At 46.3% G+C, this 17546-nt stretch overlaps 1 protein-coding gene across 2 annotated transcripts in view; it reads left to right on the top strand.

Annotated features, from left to right (window-relative positions):
* PRKCB (protein kinase C beta) overlaps positions 1-17546 on the top strand; it is a 374676-nt gene that overhangs the window by 349729 nt on the left and 7401 nt on the right. The gene's annotated exons all lie outside the window — the stretch shown is intronic.

A 17546-nucleotide genomic window follows, 5' to 3' on the forward strand; every position in this document is an offset into this window, starting at 1 on the left:
ATGACCTGTTCTTATCATTGATAACACAAAATGGTTACAACAGCTAGTGATGATCCGTAGGATCCTTCAACTGTCCTGTACTGGATAGGGTTTCCAGCCAGCTGATGTCTTGAAATGTTTCTGTGGTTTAACAATGACCTTCAAAGTACAGTGACTGGACTGGGCTATAGACTTCAAGATGTACTACCATCACCTCTAAGGAGACAAGACACTGAAGCTGCAGTCCATGAGGTCGTGAAGAGTCGGACACGACTGAGCGACTTCACTTTCACTTTTCACTTTCATGCATTGGAGAAGGAAATGGCAGCCCACTCCAGTGTTCTTGCCTAGAGAATTCCAGGGATGGGGGAGCCTGGTGGGCTGCCATCTATGGGGTCGCACAGAGTTAGACACGACTGGGGTGACTTGGCAGCAGCAGCAGCAGCAGGGTAAATTCAAAATAAACATAATAATGTATATACTGGACTTCCCTGGTAGCTCAGCTGGTAAAGAATCCGCCAGAAATACAGGAGACCCCAGTTCGATTCCTGAGTCAGGAAGATCCCCTGGAGAAAGGATAGGCTACCCACTCCAGTGTTCTTGAGCTTCTCTTGTGGCTTAGTTGGTGAAGAATCTGCCTGCAATATGGGAGACCCTGGTTCGATTCCTGGGTCGGGAAGATCCCCTGGAGAAAGGATGGGCTACCCACTCCGGTATTCTTGGGCTTTCCTGGTGGCTCAGACAGTAAAGAATTGACCTGCAATTCAGGAGACCTGGGTTCGATCCCTGGGTTAGGAAGATCCCCTGGAGGAGGGCATGACAACCCACTCTAGTATTCTTGCCTGGAGAACCCCCATGGACAGAGGAGCCTGGTGGGCTACAGTCCATGGGGTCACAAAGAGTCGGACATGTCTGAGCAACTAAGCACAGCACAGCACAATGTATATACATCACACACTCATTCGATTCAACTTGAGTATGTGCCTTCCACAAAGCAGTTGCCAGCCCTAGAGCCCCCAGCCCCCACCTGAGGATTTCACATTTTCCCTTTCCCCACCCTTTCTGAAAGGCCCTGGTGAGTGTATGCAGAGTTCCATGTGCTTCTCAGGATATTGAAAGGCGTGCATGTATCTGTCAGTGTTCCTGACTCATGCATGCTATTAAATAGAGTACAGCAAGAGAAAGAAAAACCACAGGGCAATAACAGAGGATTATAGTCAAACACCAGTGAAGGGTGCTATTATTGAAGGTTCATTAAAATAATTTTACATGGATTTTTAAAGTCGTTCTCAGTGCATCTTTTATTGTGGCAGGAGCTGTTCGCATAGTATCATTGGAAACTACTGAAATACACTGGCTTCATTTGTTGTTTCAGGGTGCAAGAGTAATTTTTTTAATGTCCCTCCGATTGTGTCATTCTCTTGCTTAAACCTCGCCTCTCCAACCCCCTCCCTCCCGACCCCACTCCATCAATGGCTCTCTGCCCGCCCCTGGGATAGTGTCTATTGTTCCTCAGCATATATGGCTTTTAGGGTCTTCCTTGAACCAGCCTCTACTGCCTCCCCAGGCTCCTAACTTCAAGAACTGGCATTGCTGAGTGTCGTTCAGCTCCTCAAACTCAAAGTGCCTTCCTTCCCTTCCTGGCTCTGCCCATGCAGAGCCAGCCACCTGGGAACCCCAGAGCCGTCCCATGCTCCCTCCCTCCCTATCCCTCCTGGTACCTTACTCTTTCCTCCTTATCAAATCAGTAAACTGTCACCCACTCAGGGAAGCTCTTGTCAATTGCCAAGTAGGGATCATCTGCTAAAGTCCTATCAACAAACTCATCACACTTTGTCGTAACTGTTCAGTGTAAGGTCTGTCTTTCTGGCGAGACCAAAAGACTGTCTTTTTCAGTGTTGGATCCCAGTGCTTAGCATAAGGTTGAGCACATAACGGGTGCTTAATAATTTCTTTACTGAATAAATGAATGATTCAATGAAAGGCTGTCAAATAAGATGTTGCAGTGCACTGTGCTGAGGAACATACTGGATTCTTTAGGGATATTTATTAGAGCACAGAGGGGGTTTTTCTCATGCCCAGCAGTGAAGCTCAAATAAATTGGTTGTTGTGTAAGTTACCCTATTTATGAAGGGCTATAATTTGGGTACTGAATTGTATCTGTCATAGCATCATTTGGTTGTGTGATGAAAGAACTGATGATGCAATGCATGAATTGTTACACTTTGGAAGGGGAGGGCTGTGACTCCCACAGCCTGTCATTGCCCAGCCAGTGGTACAGGCGCCATGATGTAGCCTAGCAGAGCTTGTTAAACGTTAATGTGTGCACAGAGTCTCTTGGACATATGATTAAAATGTGGGTTCTGATTCAGCCAGTCTACAACAGGGCCTGAGATGCTGCAGTTCTATGATGCTCACAGATGAGATACTGCCACTGGACCTCGGCATAGCAGGGGCTAGGACAGGGTTGTGTGGGGTACAACCAGCCAGTGAGTTGACCGGTAGATCCTGTTGTAATTGGTGTGCCATGTAGCATGGTGAAGGCTGTGCTGAAGGGGTGTATAAGCTTTAGTACAGAATGTTCTTTTTATGTGACTTGGGATGCCCATCAGGGTCTTCTGGGTCAGTGTGTGGTGAGTGGAAGCTGCTGGTTTGTGGGTGAAGGGCAGAGTATGTGACTGGGTGTGTCGTGGGGCAGTGGGTTGAGAAGCCATGTGATCTGGTTCTGTCCTCTAGTGGGGGTGTTATGGGTCACGCATTCATCACCTGTTTATTGAGGTTAGGTGCTCTTCTGGGTCATAGAGACACAACAGTAAAAATAATAAAAGTCTCTGCCCTTGTGGAACTTAATCTTCTAGAGGGAGTAGGCAAATAATAAACATAGAAATCAGTGGGTATGTTTGTTAGAAGTTGATCAGCGTTTTGGAGGGGTGGGGACTTGGAGAGCTGGGTCACAGAGAGGTCAGTCTTAGTTTCTCTATTTATTTATTTGGCTGCATTGTGTCTTAGTTGTGGGACTAGGGCTCAGTAGTTGTAGCATGTGGGCTCCTCAGTTGCTCGAGATGTATGGGATCTTAGTTCCCTGACCTGGGATCAAACCCTCATCCCCTGCATTGCAAGGCGGATTCCTAACCACTGGATCACCAGGGAAGTCCCTGAGAGGTCAGTTTTAAATGGGGTCATTGGAAAGTCTCACTGAGAAAGTGACATTTCAGAAAAGATGGGAAGAAAGTGAGGGAGGGAGGGAGCCATGTGTATATCTGGGGGTGAAAGTGGTTTGGTAGTATTAACAGGTGCAAAGGCCCTGAGGCAGGTGCAAAGGCCCTGAGGCAGGTGTAAAGGCCCTGAGGCAGGAGCTTGCCTGGCACATTGAGGAAGCAGCAGAGAGTCCAGGTGGCTGAGCGGAGCAGGCGAGGGAGAGAGTAAACGGAGATGAGATCAGAGAGGCCATGGGAGGGGCAGGTGGTACAGGCCGTTGTAGAATCTTTGACTTTTACTCCGACTAAGATGGGCAGAGAAATAGCTTGATCTGACTGTTGTGGGGACAGGGGTAGGTTGCTAATCCAGGTGAGAGGTGCTCAACACATGGACAGGATGACGTTCTAGCCTCCAAGTTGAGTTCATCTTGGCTTCCTCAGTCCCTCCCCAGTTCCTCGCACCCAATGGGTGCTCAGTAATTACCCCAGGGGCATGAAGGAATGGCTGAAGAAGACTCCGGACTACCTGCATAATTGCCCTCAGGTATAAAGTGATGGCTGAGTGCTGGGCCTGGTGAGAAGTAGGGTGAACTGATGAAATGGATAGTCATGGAAGCTTCTGGAGTCTAGAGTGCCAGCTCGAGGGCATAGAGCAGGGCACGGTTATCCAGTGGATTAGACTTCTTCTGGTCCGTGTGAGTGACGTCATGACATGGAACGCTCCGTGTGCCAAGGTCTGTAACCAGAAGTTCCCACTGGGTGATCAGCCCAGAGTTTGGCTGTGCTGTAGTGGAGGGTGCATTGAGATCACTCTGGTGGTGAGCATGTTTTATTGGAGAATTTGTAGTATGAGGTGCTATAGTCTCACAGATGTTAGCAAGATAGGCTAGCATGTACGTGTTACTTGATCATTCTTGTCCGACTCTTTGCGATCCCACGGCCTGTAGCCAGCCAGGCTTCTCTGTCCATGGGATTCTCCTGGCAAGAACACTGGAGTGGGTTGCCATTTCCTTCTCCAGGGGATCTTCCCAACCCAGAAATGAAACCCAGGTCTCCTGCATTGTAGGCAGATCCTTTACCGTTTGAGCTACCAGAGAAACCCAGGCTAGCATCAAGTCTTTAAATCAAAATGCCCCAGTGAGTGAAGTCCACTGGTGTCCGTGACACCTCATGCAGGGCTCACTGTGAAAACAAGGGAGGGACCCTGACCTTGGGCTCGAGGCTCCAGCTGCCCCATGGAGGCAGCCCTTGGATCAACTTACCCAACAGGCAATGCAGCAAATTGAAGGAGAGTAAAGTATTAATAACAGGGCAACAAGGATGTCCTGTTTTGTTACAGTCCAGAGAGCCTTCATCGCTAGGGTGTGTACAACCATCTGCCCACTAGTAAATGTGGCTCTATTCTTGTTCTGATATATCTGATCATCGGTTCACTCTGGGCAGGAGTTGAGTACAGCTGGGCGGGACATAGACATTAAGAAGAACCCTTTTCCTACATCCTTTCATCCCAGCTGGCCATTGGTTACTATCTAGATGTGATCAGCCTGCTCACCCCTCCTTCCTTCCTTCCCTCCCAGCCTCGGTGTCAGGCTCTCAGACTCCAACCCCCCACGTACAACAGGCTGATGCCAATCATTTCTGCTCTGGTTACCTCTTCTCCAGTCTCATCACTTTTTGTAAAGCCCTGTAGAATTTTGAGGCATCTGCATATCTGGAAAGTCTTGGAATCTTGCAAACTAAAAAGCAAACAGAAAAACCCAACAGAGCCCCTTATCCCCCATTGTATTTTATTGAGCCTTTCATTTAATATTGTTTCCAAAATACCACATAGGTTACTTACTGGATCACATACTGTTACTCGCATCTTCTGGGCGTCTAAATGCCGAACTGCTTCAGAGACTCAGTCGTGCTCACAGGACTTGGTTTCTTAGTAATTCTGTCATCTGAAAACACTGTTTATGTAGCTGAGGTCAAAAGCGTCAAGCACTGCTTTAATGAGCTGCAATTCTGTTCATGTGACATTCTCCTCCAAAGCCAATTGCCCTTTATACCGTGTGAGTAAGTGTCTCTGTGTGCGTATCTGAACGTGTGTTTGATGTGCTGACATTTCTGAATTGAAGCCATAAAGCATAACCTTTGTATGTTTGCTATTAAAACTCCAAATTCAAGGCTTAAGAAAGGGAGCTAACTTTGACTTAATATGATTTATTTAAGAATAGAACTTAGCTCCCCCAAGGTACCAAATGCTAAAGAGAATAATACCTTTTTGAATATTAGGATTTAAAATACTTTTTCATAAAACCTGTACTATTCAAATACACTGGGAAAAAAAACATCGAGCTCTTCCGGCAGAGCCAGGCAATTGTGTTAAGGGCCTTCCAGGCATTACCTCATTTAATTCTCACAACCCTATGAGGTAGGTGTCATTGTCACCGTGTTGCAGATATGAGGGCATGAAACTTGGAAAGGTTAGGACATCTGCTCAAAGTCCAGCAACTAGGAGGTGTGGAACCATGGATTCCACCTGCCCAGTATCTTGGAAAGATTATTAGAAGCACTTGCAGCCCCTTTTAATAAGGTCTGTGATCACACTGATGGGAGAGAACCATGATAACAGCATCTAATGGTGTCCATTACATAATAGAAAAAGACTAAGTATTCTTACAGTTCAAATGAATTAAAATTTATTTTAAAATATTGCAACAAACAAGTAGCATATTCACACCTTTTACAATTTTCTGGCAGAATTTTTAAAAGATGCAAATCTCACTTGTTCCTTAAGGCGCTGATTTTGAGGCTGACAAAGACAGCAGACACTGAATAACCCCTGGATGCGGGGCACGGCAGCATCTGAAATGAGGCACTCAGGACAGGCTCATTAAGAAGTAGACGTTTCCCCACCCAGTTCTGTTTGTTCTTTTGGTTATTCAGAGTGTGGAGTTTGCAGAGATCTTAATCAAAATATTAGACGACCTTCCTACACCGACTAACAAATAGCCAAGAGCTGTTTAGGACACACAGCCTAGAGTCTGTGTATCTCTTTATCTCCCTTTCCACCCGTCCATGGAGAACCTACTTAAGCTGCGGATTCAGCCGGACTCCCTTTGAAAGATGGTTCAAGTTGACAGGTCCCTGGGCCAAATGAAGTTTCTAAATCATTTGCCAGGTGCATGACTTTGAGCTGTCCCCTGGCAGAGGAGGCAATGGTTTGATTGAAATGGTAGGTGGAAAGGCCACATGCTGGGAGAGAGCATGAAGCTGTTAGGATATATCTGGCCATGACCACTGAAATATAACAGCAGTCAAAAACTGAAAATACTTTAGAAGTGGAATTCAACCCCTCTATGCTGGGGACGAGGAAGTGAAGGCCAAGTTTTGCCCAAGGGACTTACGTGGGGAATATGACAGAACCAGCACAAGATAACTAGCCTCCCATTGAATGCATGCAGGACCTTAATAATAACAACTATCTATGACAGTGACAATAAAATGGGTCAGCCATAGTCTATGAAATTATTCAATTTTAGTAGAAAGTGGAGCACATTATCTAATTTAGTCGTCTCATTTCACCTTCACAACAACCCCCTGAAATAGACGCTATTATTACCCACCCTGTACTGGTAAGGAAGCAGGCTCAGAGAGGTTAAGTAACTTGCCCATGGTCAACAAGCCAATTTAATTTGAAATCCTATCAGTCTACCTCCGAAGCCCATATTCTTGCTTCCGTGATGTTTCTTCTTTCATCTCCCAACCCGGCTACTCAGATGTGGGATTTGAACTGCTCTTGGTCAAGTCCTGAGTTTAAATACATTCCTGGGGAATGGGCTCTGTTGGGTGAATGTCCATAAAGCCTAGCTCCTCAGTTCTGCTGTCAACCCTGCCCAGGTTGTCATGCTTATCACAGCACCCCAGAAAGCTGTTGACCAAAGGTTGGGAGAACTCGAGGAGATGAGCCCATGGATCCAAGGAGACTGGGTCAAGCAGAAAGAATATGGACAGAGTCAGCAGAGCCAGGATTCAAACACCAGCCTTGGGAATCTCCTGGCAGTCCAGTGGTTAGGACTCAGCGCTTTCACTGCTGTGACCTGGGTTCCATCCCTGGTTAGGGAATTAAGATCCCACAAATGAGGCGGCACAGTAAAAAACAACAACAACAACAACATCAGTCTTGCAATTCAGCAGCTGAGTGAAGGTGGGCAAGTAACTGGACCCCTCTGAGCCTCCACAGTTATAGGTGCTCTGATCTCAGCCAGGCTCTTAAGCCTTCCCCATCAGTCCCTCTCTGAGTCCCCTGGGCAAGTCCTCAAACCTCTTTCCTGAAGGTCCCCCAACTAAAGTTCCGGTCATCTTGGTCTCGGCAGATAGCCCCATCTCGTAAGCTGGGGGGAGATGGAGGCTCGTGGGTGCCCCTGGGTGGGTGGCTTTCCTGCTCTGGCACAGTCATCTTGACCTCTTAGACCTACCTGCCTCTTTATGTCAACAAACAGGTTCCCTTCATGAAGACGTTCCTGTTCTGCTCTGAACCCCCATTCTCCCGTGTCCTTTGCATGTCTGCTCTGGCCAGTCTGTGTCCACAGCTTCTCCATATATTAATCAGAACTCCTAGGGTTGCAAATAGGAACCCAATTCAAGCTGACTTAACAGTATTTAGTTGTGATTGGATCCAGAGTCCAGACCGTGTCAAAAACAATCCATTTCTCTGTGTCTCTTAAGATTGCTTTCCTCTCTGTTGACTTCTTTCTTCTCCAAAGTTTTTCTTGGGCCCATAGCTGCTCCAGACCTACACCCCATTATTTTTGCAATTCCTGCTGAAAGAGAGCTTCCTTTTTCTAAAATTTCCTGCAGCCTGGAACTCAGTCTTGTTGGAAGATGTTTGGTCATATGTCCATCGCTAAAGCAATCACTGTGCCTGGGGGATGGAATGTTCTGATTAGCCAGGTCCAGGGCACCTGTCAAGGGACTGGGTCTGCCCCTGTCTAAAGTGGACATCTTGCAGAGGGGAAGGAGTGGATTCTCCCAGAAAAATAAGGCTGCTCGCTGTGCCTGCAAACCAAGCAGATGCCCACTCTGGCTCTTTTCAGATTCATTTTGTTCAATACAGAAACATGCAGAGTCTCTCATCTTAAAAATCTCTTCCCTCGAGACTGGGATCTCTCCATTCTACCACTGCTCTATCTTTTCATACAAACTGGATGGAGTTCTTGCTCCCTCCATTTTTTTTTACCTTCCATTCTTTCCATGGTTCAGTGCAATCTGGCTTCTGCCCCCACCATTCTATTGAAATCCCTCTCATTGAGTCATCAGTGACCTCAAAATTGCCTCCTCTCATAGACTTGTCTTTTCTTTCTTGACCTCGTCAAACTGGGTACTTTGATCTTCCTTCCTTAAGAAAAAAAATCTGAAAAGAGTTTAAAACTTCCAGCAGCATCAAAAGCTATGCAGGGAAATGAAGTGCCTCCCTGTAGACCCCTAACTAGGCTCCTTCGTTCTTCTTCCCAGAGCCACCCACTGTGATTGGAGTCCTGGGTGAGCTTCTGGAGAGGTCCTCCACGTCACACATGAGGGTATCAGTGCTCGTCTTCAATTCCCATCCCTCGCTTTGTTCCCTTCCATCTTGGAGTTTTTTGTTTTTTTTTTTCATGGCACTGAGCTGGCTGACTTTCCTCCTTCTTCCACAACCATTCTTGCTTGAAAAATTGACTCCGTGGAGAGTTCTTTTTTTTTTTTTTAAGTTTTTTTTTTTTTTTAATCACCAAAAGGATTTTGTATTGGGTGTATAGCTGATAAACAATGTTGTGGTGGTTTCAGGTGGACAACAAAGGGATTCAGCCATGCATATACATGTATCCATTCTCCCCCAAACTCCCCTCCAGGCTGCCGCATCACATTGAGCAGAGTCCCATGAAGACTTCTGATGACAGTAGAACTTGGAGAACCAAGACATGCCCATGACCCAGAGAGGGAAAGATCCAAAGTGTATTTCTTGGTTATTTACAAGTACAGTTTCTTAAAAACAATCACAAAATGCCCTCCAATTAGGGTATGAAAAACAGCAACTCAGAGGTGGCTTGTGAATCTGCTTGAAATGTCTTTCCAAGGGAGTGAGGCTTGGATGGGAGACAGGAGGTATCCCTTTTGTGCCTGGGTCCACGTTTTCTTCACTGTCTCTCACCAGGAGCTCAGGGCCTAACGTCACCTGGTGGCTTCCCACATACTCTGCCAACCTTGATGGGACAGATTTTTGTATTTTAAGTGCCTGTAACTGTTAACAGTAATATTCTGGTGATCTCACAGAGACAGCAGTGAGCGGTCTTGAAGAGAGATCTTAGTTCCCTGCCCAGGAATTGAACCTGGGTGGCTTGGATGGAAACCAGGAATCCTAGCTGCTAGTCCACCAGGGGTTAGAGGCTTGGAGCAAAATTCCCCTGGCCCTTGTCCCCATTGAAAAATGAATTTCTCAAACAGGCAAAAACTGTAAAAACAGGTACAAAGTTTATTATCAGAGACACAGCATAGCTTGTGGGGGAGAGCACACAGTGAAACAGTTTGTTTATTTAAGACAGAAGAAGCAAGGCAGAGAGACACACCCAGGAGGGTGTGGGCGTTTTCCCTAATGGAGAGGAGCCCTAGTAAAGAGGCAGTTAAATTATTTATATAGGGCAGTTCTTCCGGGTCTTTGCTTACTTTGGCTGGCTATCTTATTTCTTTTCCACACCTAACTTGGCCTAGTGCCCTCCCCAGTATGCTTGCACAGGTTTTGGCCAAAATGGATTCCAGTGCAGAGGCCTGTGGGTGGTTTGACAGCACCTGTTATGGGATGGCACCCCCTCCTTTTGGTTGTTTTATCTCTTTGCTCCAGCAGAGCTCAGCTCCTGCCACTTTGTCCTCCGAGTATCTAGGGAAAACAGATCTCCAATTTACTCTGCTGGACAAACTCCAGCTATCCAGCTCAGGGGCCCATCTATCTCCCACTTCACTAGGGTAGGTTGGGGTATGGCAGGGCCCGTAGGACCCCTCTGTTGCCAGGGTACAGCCACCCCCATCAGACTAGCTCACTGGATGGGACTGGCTGAGTCACAACTCAATGCAGCTACCAGCTACCATGTCAGATTTTTTTATGTGCATTTGTCAAATCATTCTCACTGCACCGTGCAAGATAGATCCATTTGACAAAACAGGAAATCTGGCCAAGGGAATTTAGATAACTTGCTTACAGATTATCTGCAGGTTGATGGTGCTAAGATTATTACCCAGGTCAACTTAACTTTTTCTTTTTCAACTTAACTTTTAAGTCACATGATCAGGTGCAATTTGCAAGACAGTGAGATGTCACGGACACCCTGTGGTCTCTGGAATCAAGCAGGCCAGACTCTGAATCTTAGCTCTCCTCGTTTACCTTGTATGACCCTGGCCAAGTTGTTAACTTTTCAAATTTTCTGTTAAATGAAGATAATCTTTCCTGCCTATCTTACGGATGTATGAGAATCAAGGCTATAAAAACAGGCAAATAAAAGGGACAATTACTGTTTAAGGGCTAATTTATTTGAAGCCAGCAACAGCTTAGGTTTAGGATGAATTTTAAAGAATGGATAAGAACAATATGTTACTTTGTTGACATGGGGAAACATTTAGAGTATATTTCATCTAGTTTTAAAAAGCAGCTTAAAGAATAAAGTGATGATTCTACATTTTTTAGAGAGTAAAAAGCATTCATCGATCAATTCACCCAGCCATCCAGGACGTAGACCAAAATGTTAAGATAATGAAGGTATTGGGGTAGTAGAATTATAAAGGACTTTGTTGGTTCTTTCTCTTGGCACTTGTGAACAAGTTGTTTGTTTCTGCATAAATGGATCAGTTGTCAGATCTGAGCACAAATCCTAGTCAGTTACTTAAGCTCTAAATCTGTTCCTTGTTGTAGAGCAGACTTCATAGACCTGTTGGATTAAATGAGATCATGCTTGTAAATCACTTATACAGTATCTGGCTAAAAATAAGCTCTTCGTATATACTACCATTTATCCGTTGAACAGCACTCAGTGCCAGCTCTATATTGAGATCTCGAAATTCAGGTGTGGGCCAATCAGATGTGGCTTCAGCTCTCGTGTGTGTGTGTGTGTGTGTGTGTGTGTGTGTGTGTGTGTGTGTGTCTGTGTGTCTGTGTGTCTGTGCATGCTAAGTAGCTTCCATCATGTCCAACTCTTTGCAACCCTATGGACTGTCGCCCACCTGACTCCCCTGTCCATGGGATTCTCCAGGCAAGAATTTTGGAGTGGGTTGCCATGTCATCATCTATATTCCCATCAAGATTGTAAACTCATACAGTAGCTCATACAATCTAGATGGGACTATAGACAATGACAGATATACAAAGAAATAAACATGTAGATCTGGATATTCACATATTTTATTTCCTATGGAAGAAGTGAACAGGTTGTTCTGAGAGAGAAGAACAGGAAGAGGAGAAAAGAGGGAGCTCCTTGACTTGGAGGTGATCTGGAATCTGAAAAGCACCTCCTGGAGCTTTTCTGAGGAGGTAGCATTTAAATTGAGACTGAGGAAAACAAACATTGCATGTTTTTTAAATGAAAATTTGTTAAAAAATGAAACTTGCTATCCAGCACAGAAGACCTCTCTCTTGCCAACTTCTTCCTAACTAGACACAGAGATCAAATATTCCCGATAGTAAGGGACCTTCATTATCAGGAAAGGAGGCTTTAATCTTTCCTTCTTTGCCAAAGGCCAGACAGTTTGGAATATTGTCTGACTCTGCTCGGGAGAAAAACCTTGGTCTACAGACAACTTTTAAAAATGATCAAATGTGTGTGTGGCTCTGACCGTGGCTGGCTGCTGCTCACTGGGTGGGACCCTCCTGTGTTCTCCTGCTGCGGAGACCCACACAGCATAAAAAGGATCCCGAATTTCATTGAATTTGCACATTAAAAAAAAGAGAGATTTCTTTGTCTTTTACTCAGACTATATGCTTGGGTATCTTTTCATCATGCCCTAGGCTCAGTTCCAGAAGATGCCCTGATGTCTTGATGGAGGCTGGGCAGGAAGCTCCCCTGTGCCATTGGCCTCACGTTGTCAAGCCCGGTCAAGCAGCAAGGAGTATGGGGCAGACCCTCACTCTCTTCTCCAGTGTCTTCTGTCGCTGATCTCTTTTCACTTCTGTTTCTTCCCTGGGCTCTTTCCTTCCTTCCTCCAAAGAAGCAATATCTTTCTTTTTGATCCTACTCAGCTTAGATGTCGCTTCCTCCAGGAAGTCTCCCTGGACTTTCTTCTTTCTCCCGGAGCTAGTCTCCTCAGGTCCCTCACCTCTGTACTCAGTGGCAGCACGTGTCATACGGCTCCATGCTATCCATCTGTGCATCTGTCTCCTCTGCTGGACTGTAAGCTCCATGGTGACAAGGACAGGGACGTCTTATATGCCATCTTATTTCTGGTACCCAGCAAATCAGTAGATGGAAGATGCCCATTTAGATAAGCTAAGTATTAGCCTTCATCATCATTCCCTTAGCACCAAAGTACACACTGGGACAGCTATTAGGGAAATCTTAGGGTTTTTAACTAACATGAAGCTCATTAAACAGCACCAGGCAGATTTTAACAATTGGGTTAAATATTTCCATTCCCTTTATTCCTATTTTCCCCCTTTTCTCCACTGCAATAGCTCCCTCATTTAAAATAGGCTTTGTAGGGACTTCCCTGGCAGTCCAGTGGTTAAGACTTCGCCTTCCAACAGAGGGGGTGTGGTTTGATCCCTGGTCTGGGAGGTAAGATCCCACATGCCTCATGGCCAAAAAATCAAAATATGAAGCAGAAGCAGTATTGTAACAAATTCAACAAAGACTTTTTAAAAATGGTCCACATTTTTAAAAAATCTTTAAAAAGATACTTATTATTAATACTACTTGACTTATTTAAATTTTCAAAAACACAATAAGCATAAAAATAGAAACATCAAACAGTCTGTGACTCTCCCAATCTCTACAAGCACATATATAATACACATGCATCAATAGTATACACGCATTTATGTCTATAATTTATAAAATGGGAACATATTGTACACACTGTTATTAATTATATATAACTGTTATTTGAGATTCTTCTACATCTTATTTTAATTTTTAAAAGCGTTTTGCATGGTAATACATAAAAATAGTTATATCATTATTTATTCAACTCTTTTCCCTATTGGTCAAGAGTTGATTTCAAAAAAAAATTTTTTTCCCCTCTAACAACTCTTTGATGAATACTGTGTCTCTTGAACCTCGGAATGTGGGACCTTAGTTCCCTGACCAGGGATGGCAACGTGGAGTCTTAACCCCTTCACCACCAGGGAGTCCCTTCCTGTATTTCGACGGGCTAAACCCAGGTGTGTAGAGGAGGGCTCCAGGAAAAGCTCCTGGAGGAAGTGACTGCAGACAGAGGACGTGAAGGCAATGACGGGGAACAGGGTGGGAGGCAAGGCTTCCTGGTGGAGAAGACAGCTTGTGCTCAGGCTTGGAGGTGAGCATGCATGAGCGTTCCAGGAACTGGGAGGATTTCAACACAGCTGGAGGGTGTATTGGGGGTGGGAGCGGGACTCGGGGAACGTGGGCAGTGAAGGGGCTGTTGGCCAGGTGACCAGCACCGAGTCCTATACAACCTGTAAGCCATACTGAGGAGTCTGGCTTTGGGCCATGGGGAGCCACTGCAGACAAGAGCAGGAAAGTGACATATCCAGGTTGGCGTCTTTGGAAGATCTCTGTGGTTGCTGTGACTGAGCCAACTCCACATTTGACAGCTAGACTTGGAGCTGTTATTAACACAACGAAACAGAAATTAGAAGGAAGGGAAGAAAAAGAGGGGAAAAAAGAGCTCACGTGTAACAGTTCACAGATAAGATTTTCAGGTGGTCTTGGCTCTTAAATTTGGGAGCTCAAGCGAACACATCACGATCCTCACTCCCCTCTCCAACTGTGGAAGAGGTTCCGTATGACTTTAAATAACCTAGTTGGCTTTGGCCCCTGTTCCGTTCCAGGAGCCCCAGTGATGACAAGGGGGTTGGGTGTTTTTCTGAGTGAGGCTGAAGCGTTCCCAGCCGGAGAAGCAGGTGTGGTCCACGCTGCGTTTGTAATTAGATCCCAGCCGCGGAGCTGCCCATTCTCCAAGGACACAGCAGGCGCAGAGCTGATCGGGCTGTGCCTCCCAAGGGCTGACGTCTCCATTTAGGGAGCGCTCCTGAAGCTAATGGGCAGTGACAGCTCCATTTGAAAAACACGGAAACACTTAGGGAGGCTGTGATCTGCCAGGCTCGTAAGCTGCTTATTAGCAGGGAAATCACGCTCCCGCTGTATTGTGCCCCCTTGGTTAACCCCTGTTCCTGCATCTCCTTCCTGCTATCTCACTTAAAGATTTCATTGTTCTCCAGGCAGTTGGGGGAGTGATGGGAGAGGAGGCCGCAGAGCTGCCAGAAGCTGTTTCTCCATCTCCCATCATAGCCTCTGGGGAGGCCCCAGGAAAGCAACAGCCTTCTGGTGTGGATGGGAAAGGGATGGGTTTTTGTGGTTTTTGTTGTTGTTGTTGTTGTCTTTAAGAAAAATGGCCCCTGACGACTCTCTGTGTCTCAGCTTCCTGTGCTAGCTGGTTGGGGTCCCAGCACCCAGAAGCACCCACAGGGCTGCCTTGTAATACACCATCCCACTCCTCCAGTCCCTGCTGCTGACATCTCTTTGTTTTTTCCGGCTCCATCCCTTCTGCTCCCTCTTTTTCCATAACCCTGTCCACCATCTCTCTCCTCTGGATGATCGCAACCATCTTCTACCCTCCCCGCTGCCTCCACCATCAGTCCAATGCCTGCTCCTTTCCTGTCCCAGCGAGGGACTCCTGTCTGACCTTTGACATCTCCACTGCACTCTCCAACTTACCATGAATGAAACCAAGGCTCCGTTTCTTTAACCAAACATGCTTTACCCCAGTGTCACCCACTCACCAAGTGGCTCAGCCCACAAGTCTTCTCATACCCCACAGCCAGTCCATCAGCAAATCTTATCAACTCGCAATTCAAAGTAGACCCCTCCCCAGTCAAATGCATCCTCCCATCTTCCCCACTGTGACCTTCCTCCAGACCACCGTCCTCTCTTGCCTGGATTATGGCAGCATCCTCCTCATTGGTCTGCTTCTACCTTTCCCCCTTGTTCACCCATCGGTCTGGTTTGGACACAGTCCCAGTGACGCTGCTGTCAGAGCCTGCCTCCTCGGTGCTCAGAATTCTCCAGCCGCTTCTCATCAAGCTGAGCGGAAAAGCCTCAGTCTTCCCAGGGCTAGCGTGGCCAGTGATCTGGCTCCTAGTCCCCTCTTGAGCTCTCAGACCCCTGCTTGCCCCTTGGTCACTGCGCTGGCCACACTGGCTTCGTGGCTGTTCAGTGATCATGCCCAGCAAGCTCCCGTCCTGGGTCCTTTGCCCCTGCAGTTCTTTCTGCCCAGAATGTTCTTCCTGCCAGTGAGTGTACAGTTCCTCCTGGCTGAAGGCTTGCCAGACCGTCACCTCCAAGCTGACCGATTTATCAAAAATGGCCTCGTCTTCACTCTTCACCCCTGACTCTGTTTTTCTTAATGTCACTTGTTTCCATCTGGCATTATTATTTGTTTTGTTTTTGTTGTTTTTGGGGGGGTTTTGGCCACGCAGCCTAGCTTGTAGGATCTCGGTTCCCTCGACCAGGGAGGGAGTCGGGGTACCAGCAGGAAAAGCACCAAGTCCTAACCACCCAACTGCCAGGGAATTCCTCATCTGGCATTAAAATATACATTTACAGTTATATTTTTATGTATTATTGATTGCCTTGCTTCTCCAGTAAAACATAAGCTCTGTGAGGCATGGATTTTCTATGATTTACTATTAACACAGGGCCTGGCACATAGACGGTACTCAAGAAGTGTTTCATGAACAAGAAAATGAATAAGCAATGAAAGAATCTGGATGGTATTCCTGATCACACTGTGTTGACCTTGACGGCAAAAGTTTTGTGCAGACGAAAGTTTTGCCCCACTGGCCAGCAGAAAAAACCTGAGTCTTGGTCATTTGGTTGGTGGTCCCTTATCGGTACTGAGGCCAAGCTGTCAAAACAGCTGAAACAATTTAGTTTGGAATAACTATTGTGCTGCTCCAAGTCTTGACAAGAGCCCTTAAAAATGCAAGGCTGTTTCCTCAGTGTTTAAAACTTCAACATCATGGAAACACGCCATCATAGGAAGTGGATACTGTCTGGGAGGAATTGTAGTGGAAAACGAGAACCAACGATGCTCACAGCTTGGCTGTGTTGATCACTTACTCAGTGCCAGGCATGGTGTCAGTCACACACGGGATCTCATTTTCTCCTCATCAGAACCTCATTTGAGAAAAATTAGAGTTGTCCCTAGTGTACAAAAGAGGAAACTGAGGCTTAAAAGGAGTTGGCCAGGGTTGCACACCTAGCAGGCAGTGATTCCAGGATTTTAACCCATGTCCCCCTTACCCCACTCTGTGCGGTCAGTCGCCAGCCCACCAACCATTTTGCAACATAGCACTGGGAGCTTGGACTCTGACAGACAAACCTGGCTGACACAGTAGCTCTGCTGTTTGTTAGCAGTGGAACCCTGAACAAATTACATCACCTCCTTGGCCTCAGTCTCCTCATCCATACAATAGGGATAGCCATAATACCCACTTCATAGGGTCTTTAGGAGAATGAAATAAAAGTAATACAAAGAGCATTCTAGCACGCCTGGAACATACAGAATGCATAATAAACATTAGCTGTTATAATTATTAGTGTCTTCCCAAGTGGCTCAGTGGTAAAGAATCCGCCTGCCAATGCAGGAGCCGCAGGAGACTCAGGTTCAATTCCTGGGTAGGGAAGATCCCCTGGAGAAGGAAATGGCAGCCCCCTCCATTATTCTTGCCAGGATAATCCCATGGACAGAGGAGCCTGGTGGGCAACAGTCCATGGGGTTGCAAAGAATCAGACAGGACTGAGCAACAGGGCATACATGCACATCACGATTGTCATCACTCCCACAATGTTCTTAGGTTGTGGTTGCCTCCTGTAGCTACTGAACACAGAGATTTCATGCAAATGGGTTTGCTGGTGAAGAAGGAGGAAGATCAGGCCTAGTGACTCAACTCTTCTCGTTAGATGGGAACTGGTGTGTGCATGTGTATGTGCTCACGCACGAGTGAACACATGCACACACACACACACACACACACACGTGCACGCGCGTTATCCCTCTAACTCAGACCAGGACCTTGTCATAGAGAAGGACAGCAGGAGGCATGAGAAATGGTGATGGTTTCTTCTCGAGAGCTTGGGGAGATCCCAGGCACTGGGTTGGCTTTCATCC

The sequence above is a fragment of the Ovis aries genome, chromosome 24 (assembly GCF_016772045.2).
Source record: "Ovis aries strain OAR_USU_Benz2616 breed Rambouillet chromosome 24, ARS-UI_Ramb_v3.0, whole genome shotgun sequence".
Classification (NCBI taxonomy): domain Eukaryota; kingdom Metazoa; phylum Chordata; class Mammalia; order Artiodactyla; family Bovidae; genus Ovis; species Ovis aries.